Source organism: Colobus angolensis, unplaced genomic scaffold (genome assembly GCF_000951035.1).
Source record: "Colobus angolensis palliatus isolate OR3802 unplaced genomic scaffold, Cang.pa_1.0 Scaffold33, whole genome shotgun sequence".
Taxonomy (NCBI): Eukaryota; Metazoa; Chordata; class Mammalia; order Primates; family Cercopithecidae; genus Colobus; species Colobus angolensis.
Window position 1 is genome coordinate 4024418 of NW_012116599.1, and position 6015 is coordinate 4030432.

At 37.1% G+C, this 6015-nt stretch overlaps 1 protein-coding gene across 1 annotated transcript in view; it reads right to left on the bottom strand.

Annotated features, from left to right (window-relative positions):
- The window catches only part of CUL3 (cullin 3), a 93365-nt gene extending 90372 nt beyond the window's left edge, over positions 1-2993 (bottom strand). The window contains exon 1 of the mRNA XM_011951919.1: positions 2852-2993. The gene's annotated coding sequence lies outside the window, so the exon portion shown is untranslated. The remainder of the gene's footprint in view (positions 1-2851) is intronic.
- Positions 2994-6015: the final 3022 nt, after the last annotated feature.

Consider the following 6015-nt stretch of genomic DNA (forward strand, 5'->3'; position numbering starts at 1 on the left):
CACCATGTACAATCTGTAAGTGTGTGCCTAAATTTTAATAAATTTTAGCTTTTTGTAATAGATTTGTGTATATTTTACGGTCGTAAATGATACAGAGACTAGAAATGATACACAGACTAGCATCTACATACATTGTATGCATTCGTAACAGTTTTTTTTTTTTTTTTTTTTGAGACAGAGTCTCGCTCTGTCGCCCAGGCTGGAGTGCAGTGGCTGGATCTCAGCTCACTGCAAGCTCCGCCTCCCGGGTTTACACCATTCTCCTGCCTCAGCCTCCCGAGTAGCTGGGACTACAGGCGCCAGCCACCTCGCCCGGCTAGCTTTTTGTATTTTTTAGTAGAGACGGGGTTTCACCGTGTTAGCCAGGATGGTCTCGAACTCCTGACCTCGTGATCCGCCCGTCTCGGCCTCCCAAAGTGCTGGGATTACAGGCTTGAGCCACCGCGCCCGGCCTCGTAACAGTTTTTTGTTGTTATTTTGAGGCTACACATTTCATCTGTGAGTATTTTCAAATCTCCATAAAGTTTTCCAATGTATTCATTGGAAAAAACCCATGCAGTAAGTGAATCCATAAAGTTCAAACCCATGTTTTTCAAGGGTCAACTTTACTACTGTCTTAAAATTTTCACCTGGGCCGGGCGCGGTAGCTCACGCCTGTAATCCCAGCACCTTGGGAGGAAGAGGTGGGCGGATCATGAGGTCAGGAGTTCAAGACCATCCTGGCAAACACAGTGAAATCCCATCTCCACTAAAAAATACAAAAAAAAATTAGCTGGGTGTGGTGATGGGCGCCTTGTAGTCCTCGCTACTTGGAAGGCTGAGGTAGGACAATGGTGTGAACCGGAGAGGTGGGGCTTGCAGTGAGCAGAGATCACACCACCGCACTCCAGCCTGGGCAACAGAGTGAGACTCCATCTCAAAAAAAAAAAAACCAAAAACTTTCACACTTCATTGCAAAAGCCTTCCAAACACTATGAACTCCAACATCATGGAATCTACCTCCTTCAAAATCACAATCAAAATAAACACAGGCATACCCTGACCCTATTCAAAACCCTTCTATGGTAGCATAGTAGGCATGGATCTAGTTTAGGCTCACTTCTCCACACCTGTCTGACATGTATTTCCCAACAACATTAAACCAATGGGAATTCTTATACAACTTGCTGTTTCTCACTATATTTCCATCACTGTCACAGCCCCTCCCCACTTATTTCAGTTCCCATATCTTTTTTCCCCCCTGCTTTTGGTCCTCCTTTGCTTTGCCTTTTCTTTATCTGATTCTTTACATATCTTCTGAACACAGCTCAGGTGTCATAACCGCCAGGAATCCTTCGCTGAACTCCTCAAGCAAAGTTAACAACTCCTTCTCAGTATCTTCCATGATATTTTATAGTGTAAACTATATTTACCTAACTATACACTAAATAAACTGTAGTGTATTTTTGCTTATATGGGAATGTGGTGATAGTCTGTAACTACTAGTAACAGTTTGTAACCACCACTACACTCCTATATAGCTTAATTATCTGTTTATGCATCTTCTTCCAGTGGACTATGAGCTTCTTAAGTGATTATGCATTTTTCTTCAATGCCACATTGAAGGTTGTAAACAAATGTCTGTTGAATAAATACACTTTACTCATGTTATACCAATGTAATTTTGACAACACAAACATTTTACTTATAAGTCACAATGATACGGGAAAATGGTTGATTGTGTTTACCCTCAGCAATTAATCTAATTTTTAAATAATCAAGCATTTTTCTAACCGAAGTAGTGTACAAGTAACATACTTTCAAATTTTACATCAAGCAATATTTTCAGATTTTTCCCATTCACCTAAAGGCCTCACTCAGAAGGCTGCTTAATCATTAATTTTACTAATAAATATTAACTGGGAAAAAAATGGCAGACGAAATAGGCCCTTCAGAAGCGGATCAATAAGCTACAATCTTTCCCTAAAACAAACAAGTCCAAAAACTACATATCAAATGAAATGGACTTCAAGTGCAAATTAATACATACACATGATGGGGTCTTGGCATCAAATACACGTCAACAGCCTTGGCAAAATAATGTTGTTACTAATGAACTTTAATCTTTCCACTTGCCCATCCCTGACACAGAAGCAACACTGCTACTGAAAATTTTTTTAAATGACTAAATGTTCAACTCTCACCTCATCAGTATGTTAACAATAAAAACTTTAGGCTATACTTCATTCCAGGAACAATAAAATTTAAAGGCTCTAGCTTTATGTATTAATGTGTTTTTTTAAAGAGTAGTGACATTCTTTTAAAGTAACATTCTAAATTATTTTAGCAGGGCTTTAATCCCATTGATAAAACTGATTAAGTTGCAATAACTGCAAATACACTAAGGGATCTAGCAACCAATGCTTCAGCAAAACAATAAACTGCACACACATTTATCATCTATATATACAAACATATAATATTTGCTATCTAATTATTAGATGTACACAGGACCCTTCCCCAAGAAGGCCAAGTTACAAAATGATCAGCAAGCAAAGTAAATTCATTCAGCAGGAAAAGAAACAAAAGCTTTTTTAAACGAAAGATATAATTAAGGATTCTTAAATGCATATAATTTAGTGAGACTTTTAAAAACCAAGTCAAGAACTTAATTTTTAAAAGCGATCTTTGCCTCCTTACCTCCCTCCAATCCAGGATTACAATTTCCTCATCAGTAAAGTATCAATAACAAAAATAAGTCTGTAACGGTCTTTGTTTTCTTTAAAGCAAAATCTGTTCATTTACGTTACTTCTGATTTGTAACCTTCGAAATGCCTGAATTTGAAAGCATGTCAGTCTATTATATACTTACACATCTTGAAGGTTCTGTGATTACTAAGAGAGAAAACTACATCATGAGACAAATTAAAACTAAAATGAAAAGAAGTGAATTCTTAACATCTACTACATACAAAGGACAAGAAGTCTTTAGTCCTCTGTGAATAATTTTCTACAAGAAAAAATTTAGAACAGGGTGGGTGGGGGAAAGGGTGAAAATTTGAAATTCCAGGCAATTCAGAATGACACAGCTAGAAAAAAATAAACAAGCGAAAATACTTGATCTTAATTTCAAGCTCCAGCCTCAAAAAAAAAAAAAAAAAAAACTTTGGTACAAGTATCTGAGGAATGGCAGTATTTTTTAAATCAGATAAGGAAGCTCCCTCCCAAACTATAAGCACCTCAGAGTAGATAAGGTCTCTCTTCCTTTATGTTAGTGTATCCCTTACAATGCACAGCACAGTGTATAGATAATATTCAAAAAATATGATCTGAATACAGTCCATTTGCAGTTAACGATAAGGAGTCTTATTTGATGACCAACCAGTATACAATTACTTATGACATCTGCAATAATACCATTTATCCATCAGTTATTCCTTAAGCAACCTCAACCATCAAAAATACAGCCAAAGATCCAAGCTTTGAGAAAAACAGACCAGCGGGACACATTCAAACAGACTTTGAACAAATTAACCTTTCAAAGCTCACTTTCCTCATTTGCTCCTGGCCAGAGAAATGTGAGACGGTGAACTGTGGGGTAATTAAGAAAGTCTGCGAAAGCATCTGGCACACAGCACTTGCTCAATAAATATGTTTATTTGTTTCTTCCTTGCTCATGCAGAAGAGACATATAGCCTTGATTAGTGACTTAAAACTGAATGTAAAAACTACTGATGTTTGGTTAACTGGTTTCTCTGGTTACAGTGGAGAACAGATGGGAGTGGAGGAGTGCTGCCAAAAAAAGAGCTGATGTCAAGGAAAAAGAAAAAAAAAAGATTATCAATTAGAAAAGCACAGCAGCATGGGACAATTCCATGAAATCACAACCTGATCAAAATTCAATTGGGCTCTAATATCATTAAATTACAGAACAGTAACATTCATAATGAGAAAGTTAAATCCTCAATAGAAGGTTCAATTATGATTTGCATTTCAGTCCTCAACATGAGTAGACTATCCAAAACTCAATTTGAGAATCTGGGAAATTTGAAACAATTTTTTCAAAGACACAAGGTCAAGCTTCCAGATTAGCCTGTTTAAGTGCATTTAAGTCACAGAGCAATTGAGCTAAAAGTACTAACAACTCTTTCAACTATATCTGTGAATGACTTTCGCATATATGGAAAAAAAAAAAAGTATGTATAACATTTCATAATGTGATGATGATCACAACAAGTAAGATACAATAATGTAAGTACTCTCATTGAGGTAAAAAGCTTGTCACTGTTCTACGATTGGTGCTATTTTTACCCATAAAAAAAGAGATGTTACAGGACTCCCTTAAACACATTTTATCCAAAAAACACAGTAGTCATCATAACTAGAATTCAGACATCATACTTACAGACCCTCTGTATTAAGAAAATGAGTGATTATATCTAAAATCAACACTATAAAATTTGTTGTTATTTCCCAATATACTATGAAATCCAAAACACTACTATTTATACCATTTAACACTACTATTTATACATGGGTCACGTATATAAAATTACTCTTTACACATTCTTCTATGATAATGTATAAAAACTCTATAAACTGTAAGACAATGACAAATTGACTGTACCTAAATCAATTACACATAACCCAAAGGGAAAGGAAAAAAACACACAAAATACTGAACTGCCATAGTTTGCCGTCTTTGAATGACTCTAACTGTAATCAAATAAGATATGACAGCAAAAGATCTATGACATAAAATTGTTACAAAAATCTGCTATAAGTCTGTTTAAAACTTTCCTGCAACTGTCAACTCACCAAAAAAATGCACACAAGAACACAGCTAACTTTCTCACTGCTTCACATTGGAACTTAACCATCATCACTGAAATATACCATTCATAGTTTAAAGAAAAATCTAAGACTAAAAAAGTAGGTAATTCTTGTAACATCACACAAAATATTTCAAAGGCCACAGGAAAACACTAGTAGTTGGTGCCTAGATTTATGTATAAACACAATTGTCTTTTACTGAAATTTTTGGAGCTAGAATGAGCCTAAGGTAACCCCAAGGTAAAACCTCCTCCTTTTACAATGAAGAAACTGAGGCTAAGGAGCTTATCCAAGATCACACAGCGCAATGAAGGAGTTCAAGGGTCCTAAGCTGAGTGTCCCTCCAGAGTACCATGTCAACTCAAATCATCAGAGTGCTCAATACTGAGAAACCATTTTATAATTAAATAGGCCAGTGTTAACACTGAGTTACTATGGCTACATGTTTGTTTCAGTCTGCTAAAGCGAAAGAGCTTTTAACCAGAAATCAAGCTTCTGGTCATTGTTCTTCCATAAATTCAAATCAGGAGTGTATCCCTTGGTAAACCACTTTCTCTAGACCTCTGTTCCTCATCTGTGCAAGAAAGAACAGATTCTCTCAAAAGTTTCTGCCATGGTTCGAATGTCTGTGTCTCCTCCAAAATTCATGTTGAAATTTAATCGTCAATTTAGCAGTATTAAAAGGTACGGTAATTCAGGTGCAATAGCTCATGCCTGTAATCCTAGCACTTCTGCAAGCCAAAGTGCGTGGAATCATTTGAGCCCAGTAGTTCCAGACTAGCCTGGGCAACATAGTGAAACCCTGTCTCTACAAAAAGAAAAAGAAAAAAAATAGCTGCTGACCTGTACCTGTTGTCCCAGCTACCCAGAAGGCTGAGGTGAAAGAATCCATTAAGCCCTGGAGGGCGTGGCTACAGTGAGCCAAGATCAAGCCACTGCAATCCAGCCTGGGTGAGAGTCAGAAAAAAAAAAAAAACGTAGGGTCTTCAGGAGGTGATTAACTCATAACGCTAGAACCCTTGTGAATGGGATTAGGTGGCCTTATAAAAGAGGCTGACAGAGTTTACTTTTTGCCTTTCTACCTCTGCCTTGTGCAGATACAGGATTCCTCCCCACCAAAGGATTCTGAGAGGAAACTGCATCAAGACGTTGGAAGCAGACAGCAGCCCTCATGAGACAGCAGAACCTGCAGCACCTTGATCT